The following is a 22,955-nucleotide window of genomic DNA, read 5'->3' on the forward strand; positions in this document are numbered from 1 at the left end:
GGGCGGCGGCGGCATCCAAAGCCCGCACCGGGGGAACGGGCCTCCTTCCAGGGGCGGGTCCCCACCAAGCGCGCCGGCTCACCAGGAAAGGCCTCCGGTGAGAACAGGCGTCCCCCTTTCTCCCAACAAAGGTGCGTTCTGACACGCGCACACGCTGCTCACACTGGCCCTCCGTGCTGACCAGGGGAACTCTGCGGTCTCCTCTCAGGACCTCTGTAAAGGTTAGGAGGGAAGGTCGGGGCCTGGCTCAGGCCGAGAGGACAGCTCTGCAGGCCGTGGACGTGTGCCGGGCCTGGACCGCAGGCTCTGACAAGGCCGGGCAGGGCCACAGAGAGAGCTGCAGGCTCCCGGGACACGGGGGACCGTCCCCCCCAGACTGGGCTGGGCCAGCTCCCTGGGCCCGGGCACTGCCCCCTTCACAGGGCCCAGGGGGGCTTCCCATCACGGCTCTGCATGACAGAAGCCTTCGTGGCCACAGCACTCTCCGAAAAGCCATCACTAAAGACGAAGTCTCTGAAGCTCCACGCACACCTAAGGTGGCCTGGATAAAGGATGCTTGCTCGCGGGCTCACTCAGGTGCGGCCAGAAGGGACCCGTCCTGCCAGAGCCTGCTGCCAAGTTCTAGAAAGGCCAACAGCCTGGGGACACAGGCCGCTTCTGTCCTCGCCCTGTGCTCGGCCACAGGCCCCGCCGGGACAAAAGCGTCCCAGCTCCCCAGCTGGGGGCGGCGTCTCCCACCCAAGCCTGCAGCGCCTCTGCCTGCTGAGCACCCCTTCGCAGCCCTCGGGCCTGCACGGAGGCAGGGAGCCCGCCGCACGCCAGCACAGGCGTCCCTTGAGTCCCAAACCAGCAGGAGAGGACGCGGGTAGGGCCGCGCCCAGCTGCCCTCGGCGTCTTCCAGGGTCAGAGGAGGCAGGCGCCCAGCATCCCACCGCAGGCAGCGCCTGTCAGGGGCACCCAGGGCAGCTCCAGAGCTGCAGGGGTCACCCAGCCCAGGCAGAGGGTCGCTCCACCCTGCCTGATACTCTCCGGTGACAGCACGGTCTAGTGCGATCTGTGACACACACAGTAATAATAATAATTTCTTTCACAGAAGCAAGTTTCGGTGAGAAAGAAATCCACGCGATGATGGCAAATCATGGATCACAGAACGAGAACTGCTGTCCTCATCTAAAGACGGTTAGAATCCAAATAGGAACCTCAAAGGAAAATACTTTCTGCAAGTGGATTCTCCTTTTCAAAACGCGTAACATGCTTCTTCCTCTCTGGGTCACGGACAGCCCCGTTGCTGACTCCTAACACCTTTCCTTCAGGAGACAAATGTCTCTGAGCCGGACGCCAATTAAATTTTGCTTTGCCAACTTAAGTGAACCAAATGCCTGGCAAGTAGCAATTTAACTGGAGGTTGAGGGGAGAGGCAGATGAATACCGAGATACCCAGAACAATTCCCTCCAAACCATTTCAGAATGAAAATTAGAAAGCTATACTAGAGCCAAACCATTTTAATTCAATCAGCCTGTGTTCTTGCTATAGAAACCGAGCCCTTACTTAGCTTTAATAGTGATGTACCCACTCCAGTATTCTTGCCTGGAGAATCCTATGGACAGAGGAGGCTGGAGGGCTACAGTCCATGGGATCGCCAAGAGTCAGATATGACTGAGCGACTAAGCCTATATCAGAACCTATCTTTTCTTCAAAAAAAAAAAGTAAATGCAAGCATTTCTTTCTTAGGAAAGAAGAGCTTGCTATAACTTCTTAAGCTTTCCACCTCCTTATAAAAAAAAAAAAAAAAAGTCTTTCATCCAGACTGACTCCTTGACCACAAAGGAAGGAGAATGGATGTGGCCCCGCACGCCAAGCTAAGGCGCTCCAGACGAGAGGTGTGGGCGGCCATGGGGCGTGAGCCGCCGGGTGACGGGGCGACAGGGACAGGTGTCGTGAGGACAGCTGTCTCCGGGGCTGGAGGGCAGCGGTGAGCCAGGGACATCACGGGGAGGCCCCCAGCGACGCTGCATGGCTGCGGGCAGGGTCAGGATGAGGCCCGACGGGGGAGGAAGCCCAGCGCCCATGGGCCCCGAGGACCCGCCACGGAGAGTAAGGGCGGGAGTCAACGCTGAGGGGGCCACGGAGCAGGGGGCATGGACACGCCTGCAGGCCTCAGCTAAAGACCGGAGAGGGAGGGGCTCGGAACCTGAGAGGGTCTACGTAACCATGGAGACACAGACGCACAGGAGTGGGAGTTCAAGGCGCTGGAGCAGAGGCTGGGACCTGGCCGCGGGGAGAAGGCAGCCCCCAGCACAGTGGAGGGGGCACCGGCTGGTGCATGCGTCCCAAGGACGAGGCCAGGGGCTTCCCTAAGAAGCACGGGGTAAGACGTATCCAAGGACAGGGGTGGGGAGGCGAGAGCAGGGCCACTCGCAGCTCATCCTGCCAACACGGGCCCATCGGTGGGCCGGCCTGTGGCCTCATCCCCACGGCTCATGCGGCCCCTCCCAGAAGCACACACAGCCCCCCACGTCCTGCAGGGTCTCTGGTCTGGGGGGCGGGGGGCAACGGCTTCCACATGGTCATGGAGGCAACAGGTGGCCTCCGAACGACCAGACAAGATGCTATTACACCTTCCTGGGATGACTGGTAGGTCCCACTGAAATTTGGTGCAGAAATATTTTTTGCTAACTTCAAGGACGTCCAGATGCTCGGCCCTATCACCAGAAGCAGGGAAGCCGCTGGCTTATCTAAGCAGTATAGGAGCAGGGCACACACAGGACGTTCGCAGCATTACACGCGAGGCCCTTCACAGCTCAAAGGGAGCTCATCGGTGTCTCCACCGGCTGGACAGCCCACCACCTCAGGGAGCAGCTTCCCGAAGAGACCGTTCCAGGACCTGCTTCTGTTCTGTGTCCTGTGAATCCAGCAGGTGAAGAAGGCAGGGCCACCGTCCCAGCAGACACACACAAGTGTGAAGGTCCCCGGGTGGCGGGGGCAGGGGAGGCCAGGGCCACAGGGCAGGGACCTGGGGCCAGAGCCCAATCTTGCTAACGCTTCACGTGACCTGTGCGATCTTTGCACACGTGGGTCAACTCTTCCACCTGTTAAACAGGACACAAGAGAGTTGAGAGTGCAAACTGAGCTGGTGTTAACAGGGCCTAGTGCAGATAAAAGACCTATGCAAACGTGAGGTGTTATTAGCTTACACAGGAACTTTCCTGTTTTGTTTTGTTTTTAATTATGAAGTACCATTACCACCACTTTATGTTTCCATAACATCTCGCTTTACGGGTTTTAAAGTTATTTCCAAACATCAGGACAATCATGAAGTAAGTAGGTTAACACACAGCTTTATTTCAATGTATTGAGAATATAGTGAGATACACAGAATTTCACTCATTTTCTTAAAAGTCAAAAATATGATCTAAAGTTCAGATTCGTTATCTTCAATGGGATACTCCCTACGAGAATAAAATAAAGTGCAATTTGTAATTCCATTAGTTAAAAATTGTGTTGTCTTTTTGAATCTATTGAAAAACACTGCAAATATATAAATAACTGCATTTAAATGATTGCTACCGTCTTAAGAGGCTTAAATTCTCTCTGAACTGTTACTTTGTCCAGAAAAAAATGGAAGTCATTATCTTTAGTACCACAGTCCCTGCTCAGGTCATAATGGACCCTTGCACAACTCTCGAGATGAAGACCTCACTAGCTCTGTCCTGGGCATGACTGTGCAGGCCAACCCACCAGCCCTGAGCGCTGAGAAGCAGCACAAGCGACTGGCTGGGGGTGAGGCACGAAGCCTAGGGTCACACGTTTCCACTTGAAACCGTGCGCAAACCAAAGCCAGAGTGAACAGATCAAAGTATGAAACCAAAACACAGTATTCAAATAAGGTGGAACTGGGAGTACTGAAAACACCACCGTAAACTACAGACGACGGGAGAGGTGAGAAATTCAACGCGACCTTTGAAACGGGGTGTACAGCGCGCCACGTCACTTCAGTCAGGTCCAGCTCTTTGCGACCCTGTGGGGCTCTCTCCACGGGACTCTCCAGGCAAGAACGCCGGAGGGGGTTGCCGTGCCCTCCTCCAGGGGATCTTGCCGACCCAGGATCGCTTGTGTGTGTCCCTTACGTCTCCTGCACGGGGAGGTGGGCTCTTTGCCACTAGTACCACCTGGGAAGCCCTCAAAACACAACAGAGCCCTTCATTAGGGTTTCTGGGAGGGAGAGTGAACTGCGTGTAAACCAACAGGAGCACCACAGACCTTTCTCGTGCAAAGAACTGAACCGACAGTGAGACGGCAACAAGTGAATCCTGCAGATACACGGATCCTCTAGAAATCCGTCGGGGTTTCACTGACCACATCGGTCACTCAGAAAGTACTGACCCAGGCGTCACCTAAGAATCCGCACCTTCCTCAACACTGCCAGCCAAGAATCTGCACCTTCCGTGTGCAAAAGAGGGCACGGTGGAGTCCTCTCCGTGCCTGGAACATCCCATCGGGTGGAGGCACGAACCCCAAACCAGAGCCCCGGGCTCCCCATTCGCAGCCCCCGGGCCCACAGACCGGCGCCCTGAGCACCAGAACTGGGGTCTCTGTCCTGGGTCTGAGCCTCTGCAGAGAAACCCAGAAGCGCAGCCTCTGGCCTGACTGAGGCTCTTCTGTTGATGGTGTGAACAGAAGGCCATGGCGGCTCTGTTCAGATATGGGAGAGGAGCACATGCCCAGGCTAACCGCGCCCTCCACCCACGACGTATCTCCTGCTGCCAGGCAGACAGACACCGAGGTGCCCGCGCTGCCCCAGGACCCAGCTGCGTCTGCGGGCGCCGTCTGCATGGCTGGCCCTGTCTGTCCGCAAGCGCCATCCCCAGGGCCGGCACTGTCTGCCTGCGGGCGCTGTCTGCAGGGCTCCACGCTGCTCCAGTGGTCGCAGCCCCTGGCTGGTCCCTAGGCAGAGCTCCCAGCCCCGCCGGGGGGAACTGGCCCCCACAGCTGGGTGACGGGGGCGTCACCCCAGCAGCCAGGGGCGCAGAGCGCGCGGACCTGACCGCACCTCCCCTCACACCTCTCTACTCCCCTTTGCCTCCAGGAAAGCACAGCCTCCTGAGAGGGGTGCTGTCTGGACACAGCCGTGGGGGCCCGAAGGTTGGGTGGGGGCACAGGCCAGCCAGGACGCTGATCCTGCAAGCCCCCCCGCCTCCCATCCCTGGCCTCACCGTGGCTGGTGAGGGCCTCCAGCCGGATGGCGTCTCTTCAAACCAAGGTGCACGACGACAGCCTTCCCGGTCTGCATTCTGGTGTGGAAGAGGGTGGACACCCCCTCCCCCGGGGGATCACCTACAGACCCCACGGCCCCTGGGGCCCCAGGAACAGCAGACCTGGGTGTCACCAGGCACCCCTGGGTCAGGAGCTTGACCGCAGCCTGTGACTCTGGGCACGGCTTTGTCTGCGCCACCTCCCTCCTTACTTGAGCCTTGCTGTGTGGCCCAACCAGCAATGAACGGGATGCGGGATGAGCTCGCCAGGGTCAGGGAGCGGCCACGAAGAGGGACGCCTCTCCACTGAGCGGGGGGCCGGCAGGGCCACCTGCCCACCTGCCTCACGGGTGTGTCACTCATCAATGGCAGGTATTCTTGAGGGGGGGTGCAAAAGGAGCATTTAACGGTTTTAAAATACTCTTCAAACCCAATTTTCTGGGCTTCCCTGATGACTCAGTGGTAAAGAACCTGCCTGCCAGTGCAGGGGATGTGGGCTCGGGAAGATCCCACGTGCCATGGAGCAACTAAGCCCGTGTGCCCCAACTACTGAACCTGCGCTCTCAGGCCGGGGAGCCGCGACTACTGAACCCACATGCGGCCACTGCTGAAGCCTGTGGGCCCTGAGCCTGTGCTCAGCAGCGAGAGAAGTCCCCGCGGTGAGCAGCCTGGGCCCTACACCAAGAGGAGCCACCCCGCGCTGCTACTGGAGGGGCCCCACCCACCAAAAGCCCTAGGAAAGAGCCCTCAGGCAGCGACAGAGACCCAGCACAGCCAAAAACAAGTAAGATTTTAAAAACAAAAAAGGCAATACTTTCTTCCCTTACAGAGAAGATGGGTAAGATCTGGCTAATTCCACCAGAAGAAAGAAAACCCCTGCAATTCTTAGCCTGATAAATATTAGCGAGTTCTAAACTTTCACAGAAAGATTGTAGGCTTTTTTCCCCAAAGAAGGTTATAGCTCATTTCCACTTTCCCTCCTCATTTACAAATGAGTAAATAAAGCTACGATCAGAGGTGTGCTAATTAGGTAGACATACACGGTTCCCAACCACGGTCAGGAGGGCTTGAGAACACCTCTCTGCTGCGGACCGTGGACCCTCCAGAGGAAGGGGTCTCCAAAGACTAAGGCCTCTCACATCGCATCTCTTCCTCAGGGCCCACTGAGGGCAAGGGGACTCAAGCTTCTCTTCTGGAATATCCACGCACGTTAGTTTGGAAGAGGGAAAAGACTGACCTACACGGACAAGCATGAAGGGCGGTGGTCAGCTGACAGGGCAGTCAAGTCCCAAAGAGAGAGCATCATCAAGTCATGAAGGCCACAGATCCGTAACACTGATCTCTTCACATCACTGCTCTGCAGTCAACAAACGAGAGTTTGCAGATGTTTGGGGAGTTCGGTGGCCATTTCTCCTGACCACAAGGAAGAGGCTACAGCCTTCAGGAAGGAGGCCTTCGCCCAAAGGTCACCCAGCCCCACTCTTGGCCCACCACCGTGCATCACTGAAGCGTCACCAGCAGAAATTAGCCGCACAGACAGACAACAGTCTTCAAGGTTCAACGTACAATCTTCCACCAACAAACAGCGTTTTTACTACGTGTTGCCCCCTGGGGTGGTTAAAGGAAACGCGAGACCTCATTTCAGCAAAGTTTGAAATGTGCAGTCGGCTCTCTCTAGAAACAGTGACCATGCCTCAGTCAAATGCATTCTTTCAAAAAACAGTCTCCCTGCAGAGGTTCTTCTTCCATAACACAGAATGCCGGGGTACTCAGAGCTCTCCTCTTGCGAGTGATGTCAAAGGGCCTAGAAAGGAACCAGGAGACAGGAGCTGCACGGTGATGATCAGTCCAGGTAGACGGAGGCTCCAAGGAAGGAACCCTGGGTCTTTCTGGCACTGATGCAACCTACGCCTTTATCTGGATCCAAAGTACATTCACAGGGTACAGTGATTGGCACGCAGGGCAGACCGTCATTTTCACATGTAAGTTGGTTTTTCCAGATTTGACCTGACAAAGCAAAGTATCATCAGTGTGTTCTATATTCCCTCGGAAAAAGGCAGCTCAACTCCTTGAAGGAGAAGCTCCGCTGAGGCAGCTGAAGGCTCGACCCCACCCCTGCTCCCCACCAGCCACTGGACCGCCAACTGCCTGTCACCGGCACGATTCTGGGGCTGCTTGCTCGCTCGTACCTAACAGAGCCCAAGAGTCCAAGACCCAACACAGGAGAAAGGATCCAGCGTTTCTTAACCCTGGCCACACTCTAAAATCTCCCAGGGTGCCTTAGGAAAACCCTGGAAATTCTGATTTAATTGTTTTGGAGTGGATCTGCACATTAGCATGTTTTAGAATCCTGGTTAATTCAGTGTCCTAAGAATTCCAGCGGGACCCATTTGAAAAGCTAGTGCTTTCCCAACCTGAAGGAACATTTTGACAGGACAAGATATTAATAAATGCCAGCAGAGCCAAAACTCTGCTGACCACCTGTAACCCCGGGTAGGTTGCTCTTCGGTGGTCAACCCCAAACTCTCGCTTTCGTCTATGACCTTGGATAACTTATTTCTGTTGGTTCACTGCTTTTGAGATCAAAAGTGCTCTCGAGAAAACTCTTACACGGAACAGGTGCTCCACAGATGAGCGCTTCTCCAGGTTGTGAGCGAATAGCACGGTTTCGAATATCAAACCTGTCAAGCGCACCCGAAGGCATGGAAACACGCAGAATCACACCAAGGCAATCATCAAAACCCGCAGCGACCACAACAGTGCAGGAAGACAGCAGTGCCCGAGAGGCTGCCCCCTTCCCCAGGCCCAGCTCCCGGTTTGTTCCCAACGCAGCTCGGGAAGGATCCCACCTGAGGGCTGTTTCTCAGTGGGTTCCCGCCTGCCCTCCACGGCATCACGCAGCTCAGGCTTCCTCCAGGTCACACCACAGCCTGAGTGACCCTCCGCAGCCAAAAGCTGGTTTCCACGTTTATCAACAAGACAGCCAGAGACTATGAAAGGCACCATCCTAAATAGTGCGGGGTGAAGCAACCTATATGTATTTGACTTTGATCAATATTCACAATTGTGCAAATCAACTTATTTGTTGATTTGCAGAAAATCAACCACCAGAAAAATTTAGAGGCATATACAGTTCATCGGATTTTCACAAAATGGAACCTTCACTCTCAGACCCAGCAACCAAACAACTGACGGCCAGAAGCCCCTGGGGTCCCGCCTGCCAGTCGTGAGCCTTAAACGGGACCATTATGACGACTTCCAGGCTTTTCAGGTGGCTCAGGGTTAAAGAACCCCCCTGCCAAGGCAGAAGACGCAAGAGTTCGAAGCAAAGTTCAGTCCCTGGATGGGGAAGATCCCCTGGGGAAGGAAATGACAACCCACTCCAGGACTCTTGCCCGAAAATTCCCAGGGACGAAGAAGCATGGTAGGCTACAGTCTATGGTGTCACAGAGAGTCAGACACAACTGAGCGACTGAGCACGCACGCATCAAGACTTCCATCACACCACAAAGTGAGTTTGGCTGTCTCTGGACTCTACATAACTGCTGCTGCTGCTCAGTCGCTTCAGTCATGTCTACTCTGTGCAACCCCATAGACGGCAGCGGCCAGGCTCCCCCGTCCCTGGGATGCTCCAGGCAAGAACACTGGAGTGGGGTGCCATTTCCTTGCATCCTTTTGCGTCTGGCTTCTTTCCTTCAACATTATCTCGAGGGGTGAGAGTGCAGTCATCGGCTCTTTCTGCCCTCCCTGTCTGTCTCTTTCTTCGTAGTTTTCCATGGTGTGATATGCTTATTTCACAGGACGAGCATCTGGGTTGGTTCCAGTTTGTGGCTGCTATGGCTAATGCTGCTACAAACATTCTTATACGTGTCTTTTGATACCCAAATGAACTAACCATCTGCTGGGTATACCCTAGTGAGAAAGACAGGGTGGTATGAACAAACGAATAGGCGAACAGACCAACCTAACAAGACAGACTCAGAACAAACCCACACATATAAGTGTTTTGCTATATGACAACAGGCTGATGCAATGAAATGGGGGAAAATGGTATTTTCAAATAAATGGTGCTGGATAAATTAACTGCATGCTTATATGGAAAGAAAACTCTTGACCCCCACCCACCTCATACCATAAAAAAAATAAATTCCAGATAGATTGGAGATCTAAATTTGAAAAATAAATTTTCTAGAAGTTAAATAGATGAATATCTTCATGGTCTTAAATATCTTAAATAGAACACACCAAAAAAATGACAACCACAAAGGAAAATGCTGATAAACTGGATTTCACTAGAATTAAGAACTGTTATTCATTAAGAGGGGCTTCTGTGGTGGCTCAGGTGGTAAAGAATCTGCCCGCAATGTGGGAGACCCAGGTTCAATCCCTGGACAATACGATCCCTGGAGAAGGGAATGGCAACCCACTCCAGTATTCTTGCCTGGAGAATTCCATGGACAGAGGAGCCTGGGAGGCTACAGTCCATGGGACTGCAAAGGGTCAGACACTACTGAGCAACTGACATTCATTAAGAAGAATCCCTTAAGACAGTGAAAAGAAAAGTCACACACTAGAAGAAATGTTCAATATACATATGACACAAAAGGCACAGCCAGGAAATGTAAAGAAGCCCTACAAATCAATTCATTAAAATACAAAAACCCAATTTTTTAATATATGCAAAAGACTTGAATAGACGTTTTACAAAGCAAAATATACTAATGGCCAAGAAAACATGAAAAGTTACTCAACATCATTCGTCATCAGGGAAATGCAACCTAAAGGCCGGTGAACAAAAATTAACGCAAAATGGATCAGAGACCTAAATGGAAGACCTGACCCTATAAAACTCTTAGAGGAAAACACAGGCAAAATACTCTTTGCATAAATCCTAGTGATATCTTTTTTGATCCACCTCCTAGAGTGATGAAAAGTAAAGCAAATATAAACAAATAGGATCTGATTAAACTTAAAAGGTTTTGCATAGCAAGGGAAACCATAAACAATAAAAAGATAACCCTCAGAACAGGACAAAGTATGCACATACAAAGCATCCCACAGGAACTAATCTCCAAAATATATAAACAGCTCATGCAGCTCAATACCAAAAAAACAAATAACCCAGTCAAAAAATGGGGGAAGACCTATACAGACATTTCTCCAAAGGACACACAAATGGCCAACGAACACACAAAAAAATGCTCACCGTGTCTCATTATTAGAGAAAGGAATGCAATCACAACTGTAAGGAGGTATCACCTCACACCAGTCAGAAAGGCCATTATCCAAAAATCTACAAACCATCCATGCCAGAATGGGTGTGGAGAAAAAGGAAGCCTCCTACACTGTTGGGGAGAATGTACATTGGTGCAGCCTCTATGGAGAGCAGGATGGAGGCTCCTCAAAAAAAAATTAAAACTAGAACCACCACATGACCCAGCAGCCCCACTCCTGGGCATACACCCAGAGAAAACCGTCATTCCAAAAGGCACATGCACCCCACTGATCACTGCAGCACTGTTTACAGCAGCCAGGACCTGGAAGCAGCCTGAACGTCCACCAACAGAGGAACGGACGGAGAAGATTTGCCACACATTTGCAATGGAACATTACTCAGCCACGCAAAGGAATGAAACAGCGCCATTTGTGCAGATGTGCAGAGACCTGGAGGCGTCATACAGTAACATAGAGAAAAGCAAGCACCGTAAAAAATCGCTTGTATGTGGAATCTAGAAAAATGGTACAGGTGATCTTATTCACGAAGCAGAAACAGAGACACAGAGGTAGAGAACCAATTCATGGATGCCAAGGAGGGAAATGAGGGTGGGATGAATTGGGAGATTGGAAGTGACATATACACACCGCTATGAATACCACAGCCAGCCACTGAGGACCCATGGCACAGCACGGGCTCTCTGCTCAGTGCTCTGCAGTGACCCAGATGGGAAGGAAGTCTAAGAACAAGAGGAGATCCATGTATGATACACACAGAACTGACTGACACGGCTAGAGCAGCTACACTCCTACAAAAATTGAAATAAAGATTAATAACTAAAACTATCAAACCCTTCAGAAAAAAGAATGAGTACCAGACTACAATATCCCTTTGAGGAATAGCTTCTAAAATAAAGTGTATTTATTTAAAAGATAATAAAGGCCATTGTGAGATACCATTGCATAACCATCACAGGTACAATTTAAAAACAGCAAAACCACTAACAATGCCAAGAACTAGGAGGCGTTCAGAGCAATTAGAACTCACATAACCCGGTAGGCACGTCAACTGGTTTTGTCAGGAAAACCACATGGTAATATTTATTGAAGCGGAATATACACACATTCTATGACATAGCAACTCAACTTCCAATATCATTTTAAAGTACAGAAAATACATTTATGGGAATATACATAAGCCAGAGAAAGCCTTGAAAGAACCTGTAAATCTCTTTCAACAAACCACCAAAAACCCCAAAGACAAACACATCCTTTAAACCCATATTATATCAGGAATTCTATCAGCTCCAATATGAAAACCTCCAAATAATTCTATTCATATTTCATATAATCTATTAGCATGGATTAATAGAAATAAAAGCCTAAGCAACTCACTGTATTTCCTCCAAGAACAAACATTAAACCATTTTAACTATTAGAAAAATTACATCTCCTTATGCCCACAGGATATCAGAGCTTCGAAGGAAGATAAAAAAAACCCAAGTAGCAGGGAACCATATGGAGAGAGTCACAGAGCTTGTGATTCTAATGGTAGCCGCAAACGAGGTCACTTATCCCTCCGTGGCCACACTAATTGGTCAAAAGCAACAGAAGCCTCCTCAGCAACCTCCATAAAAGCAGGCTGCCCCAGCCTGGGCACTTTCAGTTTAGAGCACAGACACCTGCTACCCATCAGTCTCTGACGAGACAGCACGCGAGCCGACCAGCACTACGCGGTTCGGCTTGCTCTCATCTCTCCTATTTATAAACAGAGCCTTCAGAGTATATGCATGCGCGAGTGCAGCATGTGTACACACACAGCTATCTATAGCAAAAAAACAAATTCTCAAAGGTAGCTGTTTGGAAGACCATATCTCGTGCTATTAATACTCACATACTGCAGTATTACATAACAAATTTTTTTCCAATTCTGTTATGCTAATATGCAAATAGATGAACTCAACCATAGCTAGAAGCTAAATGTACTGATCAGTATGGCCTTGTGTGTCTCTAACTACAAGAGAATTTTACATGATCTCTTTCTGCTCTAAAAATCCCATGAATCTACATTATTAATCACTTTTAAATCCAGCTGCTCAGTTTCCGGGGTGGTAATATCCACTATTCCCAAATCCGTATATTCACTGTACTCCAAGAAGATGCCTGAATACTGAATTCACAGCAAGGAAGGTGCTGAAGGCATATTCTGTAATTTTATAATTACTTGACAATTCCAAAACAATAGTAGGGACAGATGTCACCAGAAAAAAACTCACCTAAAAACAAATAGTTACTATTGTCTGCTTTACCTTCCAGGACCCTAAAAACTGTAAGTCAAATTTGTAAAAGGAAAATAAAAGGAAATGATCCCCTTCTATTAAGCTTTGAAATCCATCAAAGGAGAGCAGAGAGAACAAAACTCTGGTTTGCAGATCAGACACAACCCTGTGGTGAGGAGGACTGGACGATGGCTACGGCCTTTTATTGGTTAGTCCACGCTGGCTTCATCTCAAGATTCAGCCACAAGAGGTCCAGCTGTTTTAATTAAAAATCAGCCGTATATTCTAGGACTGGTAGAAATGACTGATTGAGGAACCCGAACAGCTTGGACAAACAGGAAAACAAGGGAAAAGTCAAGTCTACATTACAGAAGAGGAAGGGGAAAGAGGGTGAAAAAGCAGGCAGAGCGTGCGCCTCCAAGTCCATCGCGTGGTCTGGGCGTCGGCTCAGCCCCGCAAGCTCGTCATCTTGCCTGGAAATCCTCACAACTTGAGGAACAGGCTTCCTTGTGCGTAAAAAGGGACCAACAACCGCTCCCCGCACGATGAGGGGTGACTTGCGCGAGACGAGTGAGGGTCCTGGTGCCTCACCCTCACCAGTCCTTGAGTGGCAGGGAAAGGTTGCATGGCAGGTAGAAATGCAATGAAAAGGTAGCATGCTCACGTCACGGTAGCAGCACGTGACGTGCTCACGTCACGGTAGCAGCACGTGACGTGCTCACGTCACGGTAGCAGCACGTGACACAATACGCTGAGGGAGTCAAGGTTCTGCCCATGCAACGCTGCCTGTCAGTACGCTGTATTCTTTCTGCATTTTCTTTTTTATTATTAATGCTTTACAGCAAGCACTTTCAATGAATATCTTTGAACAACCCAATAACAATGGCGATGAAAGTTTAAGTAATTTAGTTCTTTAACAAAAACCAAAAATATCAACGAAACCAAATACCAAAAACTGTATTTAAATGCCTTAACAAACGGTAAAGCTCTCCCGCCATGCTTTTTAAACTCTGTGAGCAGAACGTAAGACCAAAGAAAATTTCAAAGATCTTATTTCAGGGGCACAAAAGGAACAGATCGCTTACATTAACATCTTGCAGAACAGTTCTGGAACCAACCAAATTCCTGGATCCAACTTAAATAAATGAAGGTACTTCCATTCCATTCGCTTGTTTCCAAAATTATGTATATGAAATAAACTTATTTGAAATACATAGCCCACGGAGTTTTATATTCCAATCAAAACCAGGTGGAGCTACATCTAAACAACATCTTCATCCAACTCCCAAGGTAAGTCACGTCATTTGTGCCCACTTATTCACCCATGCACACGTTCACTGAAAAATACATACTTAAATACGTGCTTTCCACAAGACATTAAACTAAATGTCTTCATAAACTCAAGTGAATAAGGTGAGGTGACCCATACATAAAGCATCAGCATATAGGCAGAGGGCAGATGGGAAGCAGAGAAGGAAACAGTCCATCTAGAGTGATGGGTGACCGAGCCAAGCCCTAGGGAAGAATTAGAGCTGAGAAGGGAGAGGCCAGGGCAGGCTAGTTCAGGCACAGAGCGCTGTTTCCTGGGGCTTTAACACGGCTGTTGCAAAGGGCTCCTGAGAAGCAGATAAGGAGGGCGGCCACCTTATTTACCATCCAAGCTGGGACCCCTTTGAGAGCGGAAGGAGGCACTCTTAACAACTTCGTCAGGACAAAAGGTGTAAAATCCACACTGTCCTGGGCAAACCAAGACACGTGGGAGCTTGTCTCAATAAAACTAATGTCCAGCGCCCTCCGACGTTTGAAGTGGAGATTCTTAGGTATGTGCTCCGTTATAATGATGTATCAAGATTTCCAAAGGCACCGAAACAGAAGTTACTCGTGAAGCATCTTGAGGATAAGTCTGCGAAGTTTATTGGGGTACATTCTTTCTATCTCAACATATAAAGCTTTCAAAATGGAGATGGCAGTGTTGGTGATCTCCATTTCAAAGGAAGCCAAATGAGTTTGCGCATCTCAGGATCAACTCTAAGCAACAGAAACTAACAATCAGAAAAACAAACATATGGGGGGACTGCTTATTGAGTGTTTATTACTGGCCACATGCTTCTCTGAATATTTCACGTACATCATCTCATTTAATCTCCATGACAACAGTTCGGGGGGAATTTCTTTATCTCTATTTTAGAGATGTATTAAGTAGACACACAGACTTAAGTATCTTGCCCAAGGCCAACAGGAAGAGGGAGCCAGAATCTGATCCAAGCACCGAACTTCGCACCCTCTAGTTTCCCACCAGTATTCTGCCCCCCAAATAATGTGGACATTCAATGTGCATCCTGAGGACAGATCAAGACCCTCGGGATACAGGCGTACCTTGGAGATACTCTGAGTTTGTTCCAGACCACCTCAATAAAGTGAATATCACAATAAAGAGAGTTACAGGAATCTTTTGGTTCCCAGCGCATACAGAAGCTATGTTTATGCTATTCTGTAGACTATTAAGTGGGCAAAAGCATTGTGTCTTAAAAAATATGTACATACCTTCATTTTAAAATACGTTATTGGTTTAAAAACAAAAGCTTAACCATCATCTGAGCCCTCAGTGAGCTGTAATCTTTTTGCTGGTGGAGGGTCTTGCCTCAGCGTTGATGGCCAAAGGCTAGGGTGGCTGTGGCAATGTCTTAAAACAAGACACAATGCAGTTTGCCACATCAATTGACTCTCCCTTTCATGAACAATTTCTCGGTAGCATACAATGCTGTTGGATAATATTTTACCCACACAGAACTTCTTTCAAAATTGCATTCACTCTTCTCAAACTCTGTTGCTGCTTTATCAGCTAAGTTTATGTGATACTCTAAGTCCTTTGTCATTTCAACAACCTTCACAGCATCTTCACTGGGACTAGATTCCATTTTAAGAAACTACTTTCTCTGCTCATCCATAAGAAGCAACTCCACATCCATTCAAGTTTGATCATGAGATTTCAGCAATTCAGACTCCATTTCTAATTCCAGTTCTCTTGCTGTTTCTACCACATCTGCAATTCCTTTCTCCACTGAAGTCTTGAACCCTGCAAAGTCTTCCCTGAGGGTTCCAATCAACTTCCTCCAAACTCCTGTTAATGTTGGTATTTGAACCCATGAATCCCATAAATCATGAGTGTCCTTCATGACATCTAGAATGGTGAATCTTTTCCAGAAGGTTTTCTGTTGACTTTGCCCAGATCCATCAAGAGGGATCACTCTCTATGGCAGTGATAGCCTTAGGAAATGCATTTCGTAAACAATAAAGCTTGAGGGCTGAAGTTACTCCTTGGTCTCTGGGCTGCAGGATGGATGTTGTGTTGACAAGTGTGGAACATGAATCTGACTGCACATCTCCCGCAGAGCTCTTGGGTAACCAGATGCGTTGTCAATAAACAGTCATGTTTAGAAAGGAATCTTTTCTCCTGAGCAGTAGGTCTCAACAGTGGACATAAAATATTCAGTAAACCGTGTTAGAAGCAGACGTACTGTCACCCAAGCTTTGTTACTCCATTTACAGGCAGGAAATTCAGCATCATCCTTAAGGGCCCCAGGACGTCAGGAATGGTAAATGAGCACTGGCTTCAACACAGAGTCACCAGCGGCATTAGCCCTTAGTAAGAGTCGGCCTGTCCTTTGAAACTCTGAAGCCAGGCAATGACTTCTCTCTAGCGATGACAGTCCCAGAGGACATCTTCTTCTAATACACAGCTGTTTCATCCACACTGAACATCTGTGGCTTAGTGTATCCACCTGCTTGAATTACCTGAGCTGGATCTTTGGGAGAACGTGCTGCTGCTCCTTATACTCTGAGGCCACAGAGATGGCGTCTTTCCCTACACCTCAGGGCTTCAACCTTTTCTCCGGCAGCTTCCTCACCTCTCTCAGCCTTCCCAGAACTGAAGAGCATTAGGATCCTTCTCTGGATGTGGCTCTGCATTAAGGGGATGTGGTGGCTGGTTGGATTTTCTCTCTGGACCACTCAGACCTTCTCCACACCAGCAAGAAGGCTGTTTCGCTTTATCCTTCGTGTGTTCACCGAGGCAGCCCTTCTAATTTCCTTCAAGAACTTTTCCTTTGCATTCATTCACAACTTGAGTGCACCGGGCTTACCTGTTGGCTTGTCTGGGCTTTTTGATATGCCTTTCTCACTAAGCTGAATCATTTCCAGCTTTTGATTTAGGGTGCGAGATGTGTGACTCTGCCTTTCAGTTGAACCATTAGCGGACACTGCAGGCCTACTAACCGGCCTAACGTCAGTCTTGCTGTGTCTCAGGGAAGAGAGAAGCCCAAGGGGAGGGAGAGAGAAGAGTCAGGACACACACACACACAGCCCACACACAGAACACACACACAACACAGGTTAGGTTCACCATCTAATGTGGGCGCAGAGTGCGATGCCCCAAAACAATTACAATGGCAACATCAAAAACCACTGCTCACTGATCACCGCGGCAAATATAATAATAATGAATCTTTTAAACTACTGTGAGAATTACCAAAATGGGACACAGAGACACAAAATGAGCAAATGCGGTTGGAAAAACGGCGCTGAAAGACTTGCTGGACGCAGGGCTGCCAGAAACCTTCACACTGTAAGAAGTGTCCTGCCCGTGACGCGCCATCAAGCGAAGCACAGCAAAAGCTGGTCTGCCTGTCCAGCCCGCTGAGACTCCCACCTAGAACAGGTCTGGCCTAAGTCCCCTGCCGCGGGACCCCGCACCAGAGGCCGGCAAGGCATCCCAGCCGCCCTGCTCTGCCCCTTGAGACAGGTGGGTGCCCGCGTCCTGCCAGCAGACTGGCCCGCTCACACAACTGGAGCTCAGTGCAAGTCACTCCATGCTCTGAGTCCCCTTAAGGGATGGAATTATTCTGACACAAGGGAAATAGGTCCTACTGACACCGCTCTGGGGGTTCTGACTTGGAGTCAGTACGCACACCCATGTCAGGCACCACACCCTCGACTCACCGTTATCAACAGGAAGATGCTCGCCAGGCCGTGTGCACGGCTTAGATCCTGAGGCTGACTGGTAAAAATATCTGAATACGCCCTGTACACCAGCATCCATTCATTTGAAATAAAAAGAAAATAGCTAAACTCATCTGGAGGTCTGGTAGACAAGCAAATAATAACAGCCAAAAGTTATCATTAGTAAGGAACACAGCATCTCTTCTTGGATACAAAGGTGTAAGATAAGAGTCTGAAGGGAAAACGTGAATGTTCACACTCCACTTATACCTGCCTTTGGGCTACAGATAGCACTGCCCTATTGTGTCAAATTCTGAGGCAAGGGGAACTTGAGCATTAAAAAAAGCAAAAGCAAAAGCGAAAAAGAACAGTCTCGTTTAGACCCCTTGCAGAGCACAGAGAACTATAAAAGGAACTGAACAGATTCTGGGAGAGAGCATTCTAAGAAACTCACTTGAGAGGCCAAAAGCAGCAATTAAAGAAAACCAGACAGTTTCCTGTCGGTTGTGTCTCTGGACCTGGCGAGAAGCACCAGGCGGCCAGCACAAGTGTTTGGAGGCGAGGCTGGGAGACAGGGCAGGCAGGTAGCAGAGGGGGCAAGCAATTGTGAGTGTCTGAAAAGGAACACCCCCTGACGCCTTCTGAAACTGAACTCTGAACCGCGCTAGAGGCTCTGAGTGGCTGAGCCCTGCGTGCCGCCTCCCAGCAGCCAGGGAGCCGGGCCAGGCTCATCGGACAAGGGGAGGCTCACTGATTGGCCATCAGATGGTTCTGACCTAAACGACCCCGGCGGCCTGTCTACAGACAAACCCACCTTGTGACTCAGTTACTGTGGGCTGAATGTTCATGACACACCCACAGGCTTGCTGGGTGGTGCTGTCTCCCCCAGCAGTCTCTCCCGCTCCTGGGGGCCCCCATTCAGACAAAAAAAAAAACCTCTAAAATCAAATGGAGATACTACTTTTTCAGATGAAATTCAGAAAACAGGGTTACTGAGTGCTGGCTTTCTAGGCAGAACGGAGAAATATAGCCCAGGTTTTGCCTGCACAGAGTCTAGTTTATTTAAACCATAAGGTACATTTTAAATATTTTGTTTAAATATGCATAATAGATGTGAAAAGCCTTCCCACGCTGGGGGCTCGGCATCAAGCTGTGGGGAATCCATGTTCGCGCCAAGTTAGTGTGAGTTTCTCCTACACACCGTGACACTCTAATGGGGCAACCAGCGACACGAGGGGAGCTGCACTGCCTCCTGGACAAGGCCAAAGCTTTGGACCCAGTGAAACCGGAGGCTCTGGACTAGACGGCTGGCTGGCTACGCTATCTGTCAACTTCTTCTGACAGCAGAAACTGACATTCCTTCCTCCCCTGCAGAATCCCCCACATTTAAAGGGGAAAAATCAAGTCTGGTGTTCCCAAACCAATACTACCTTAACTACACAAAACAGGTAACAGCGCCAGCGTAACCTGCAGCCATGCCCACGGAGTCCAACAGTCTGCGCCAGCACCGCGGGCAGGCAGCGACCCCCGAACGCGGGTTTCCTCCAGCCCCCATGGTGGGAGCAAGACCAGGCCACAGAATGCAGCTGGACACTCCTCATGTGTTTTGCCCATATGAATAGTGTTTCAGAAACAGTGGCTGCTATCATCACTTTTAAATACCTGAATAGTATAATGGCTACATTTCCAACTTATTTTTACCAATACCCTAATCAGTACCCGCTGTGGTCTGAGGACAGGGCAGGAGAAGGCTTACAAAGAGACTGGGAGAACCGTGTGAGGCGACAGAATTGCTCCAGATCTGGGTTGTGGCGGCCGCTACATGAGCGTGTGATGGTCGAACTGCACAGGACTAGGCGGTAGTGAGAGTGAATTTTACTTTATGCAAATCAGCATGATTTTTGACGTGCCATCCAAAATATTTAATTAGTTTTGATTAAAGTAAACCACCCAAACTAATGGACATTTAAACTTCATTTATTTCAAAACTTAAAAAAAAATCCAAGGCTTAAAATGCCACTTCATATTTTTAGATCAAACTCTAGAATTAAAGGATGGAGCTATTTGTTTAAAAAAAAAGAATGCCATCTGAACAATTAACCAAATTAATTGTTTCAAAATAAAGTGTGGATTGTAGTGAATGGTGTGATGAAATACGGAAAGAGAAAATGAAAGTGATGTTTTCGTTTACTAGACTACTTAAGATGACAAATATAATGACTTCTCCCCTAAAAATCTAGCAGTGGACCTTTGCAAAAAATCTAAAAAAGTGTAATATTATTTTCAACCAGCTAAGGAAAAGTAGAAAAGTCTGGTGATGAGTTCCATGATTTATTTTTCTTCACAAGGTACTTGAAAGGTCCTACCAGGCTGCTCACTCTGAATTTCCACCAACACTCTTATCATAAGCAAGGAGCTCTCTTAGTAGGAATCTGTGCATCTATTTTGGCATAAAATGTAGTTTTGTAACAATTTCTTTCTCAACACCATATTTACAAAACAGATGGAGTTCCAAAGAAATAATTTTAAATAAGGAATACCATTCTGGTCAGCCTTCAGCGGATTACTGCATATGTCCAGCACTCAGCAACAGTCCCCTCCACTGCCCACTGTTTATCCCATTTCCGCTGTTATTCCTCTCTCTGACTTGGGGGTCCCCACCTAAGAGGAAGGTCAAGACTGCAAGGCATTAGATGGAAGCCAGGAAGCAGGCACAGCCCAGCACTGCGACGAGCGCACCCAGCTGCACGCCTCTGCTCGGGAGTGAGCACCCAGACCCCCTGCCATTCCCTCAAGCCCCATCGTCGCCAGGCCCACTAAGGTATCACTGCCTCTCCACTCCACCTGCCTGCATCCATCCTGCTGTTCTAGAGACCAAGGAGAGACCACCGCTGCTTCACACGGGCTCCTGCTGAGGCTGCTTATTACCTGTTTAACAAAAGTGAAATGTAATTCCGCCATTCATGTGACAAAAACATCTGGGCACTATCTGCTGCTTTATGAGACTTGGTATTAAAGTAAAAGATCTCTTTAGTCTATTAGGCTGCCGTGTCTTTAGGAAAACGCCACGCTAAATTTCTAAAAGCTGGATCCTTCAAGACGCCAACTGAAAGGCAGTAGATACTGAGTAATTACCTGTTTAAATATAGCATACCCCTGCCCTCCAATCCAGGCTTGAGCAACTTTCAACACTACTTCCATAGTCTTAAAGGGTATTAAGAAAATGCACACTGAAAGTGGAGGCAAGAAAAAGGAGTCAATTGGGGAGACAGAGGACAATAAATAAGACAAGACTGGGAAATTCCAACCAGCCATTTTAGAAATTAAAAGAACTTAGAAAAAACATATACTTCCTTGCCATTTCTCCATTCATTCAGGAAGCAATATACTGAACCCCTAACTTCCTCACAATGTATGTCTAGGGATACACCTGAGAACAAGGGAACGGCTGCCCTCAACAGAAAGAAGAAAAATGATGAAGATACCTGGGTAAGTTTCAAAATTCCATTGATTTCTGAGTAATTAATCAGTTCCCCATGTGCTTCTAGAATCTTCAAGGAAAAAAGGTATCTACCAACAAGTTCTCAATTCCACATATCAGAAATGTTGGCAAACCATCCTTCCTAGTCTCCCATGAATGTAAAATTAAAACAGATGCTGCTATAATTAAATAAGTTACACTGTGAACCCCACTGCAGACACCAATAAAATGTGAATTTATTTTTTTTTTTTGAAGTGCAAACACAGGCCCTCCAAAAAAAATTGAGGCAGAGGCGTTAAGATGAGCTTGCACCTTCTCTGGAATTTCCACCTCAGACTTCATTACCACCACAAAGCAAAATCACCACAAGTTATCTAGTAACCAATAAAAACAGATATGACCCGTAACTCTGTCAATGGGACTGATTCCCACGCATGGCTGAGAGCAACTCCCACGGCAACATAAGTGGCAGAGTAAAAGAAAATACAAGTCACCAAGAGCTAGGTACGTGTGCAGCGATAGCCTGCTCTGCTTTCCTTAGTTCAACTCTAAACACCTCCTGCAGATGGTCCATGAACTTGACCTTTAAGCCCTTCAGCCCTGCCCTTTCTCAGAGGTGAACTGGGCAAAAGATGACAAAGCGAAAAGCAGTTTCACAACTGCCTGTTACATGGAATTGCAAGGTGCTGTATTTCACCAGATAAGTACAGAAGCTGATAGCGCCGTCGGACACTTGCACGCTCCTCAGAAGGTTCCTGTAGGTCCAGCTAAGTTTCAAACACCCCGAGTGCCAATCCTCTTCACGGGGGCCCGTCCTACCTTCCTTGCCACAGGAAGGGTGGGTGCAGGCCCATCACGGTGCTTTGGTGCTCGCTGTCCCCGTGACCTCTCGGTTTTCAGAAAGCAACGTTTTCATATTTGCTCCAAACTTGAGCAGAAAGAGCTGGTCCTGCCTAAAGGCTCTGATCTGATCAGCTCATGGATCATTTATTTTTTTTCACTTCACGTCTCCAAAAATACGTCTACATTGCAGACCAAAACATAATGTAAGATGAAACCACCACAAACTCAGGAGTTCCTAGCATTACTCCTGGAGTTTAAGAGGCACCAAATGCTGACTTCCTTCTGCCAAATAACACCAGGCAAAAAGATATCAAAACAGCAAACCGCCCAAAAGAACTTCCACAGAACTGGAGGCCTGCCTGCTGCAGCAAGCAAAAGATTAAAACCCTGCAGGACTGTAATCTCCCAGAGCTTCTGACCCTAAGAAAGCTGAAAGGTGCCTGGACCTTCAGAAACCTACTCCATTTCTCTTAAGTTGACCAGGGATTTGTGCACCCTCTGAGTCTCACCGTTGGCAAGAGGCAACTTACAGACCCATCGGGAAAAAAACCCTACTGAAGAATCTCTGTTAGCTTGCCTTCGATTCTTAAGAAAATGTTTTCACATGATCACCAACTGTCTTTAACATACAATGGAGACCGGGCAAGGGGTCTGTTCCACCAGCCAAGGCTGCCCGCTGGCAGAGGGTGCCTGCCGGACAGGTACCGGGCCATCGCTGCAGGCGAGCCCTGCAGAGGTGACAGCCCCGAGTCCCGGGGGACTGAGCACAGCTCCCCTTGCACCCCTCTCCATCCTCCCCAAACGCCATACGCACCGGTCCCCGCTCTGCCGCCCGCAGCGCCGCCGGCGCAGCCCCGGTTCCCGGGAGCTGGGGGCTCCCGCTCCAG

Source organism: Bison bison, unplaced genomic scaffold (assembly GCF_000754665.1).
Source record: "Bison bison bison isolate TAMUID 2011002044 unplaced genomic scaffold, Bison_UMD1.0 scf7180017864374, whole genome shotgun sequence".
Lineage (NCBI taxonomy): Eukaryota > Metazoa > Chordata > Mammalia > Artiodactyla > Bovidae > Bison > Bison bison.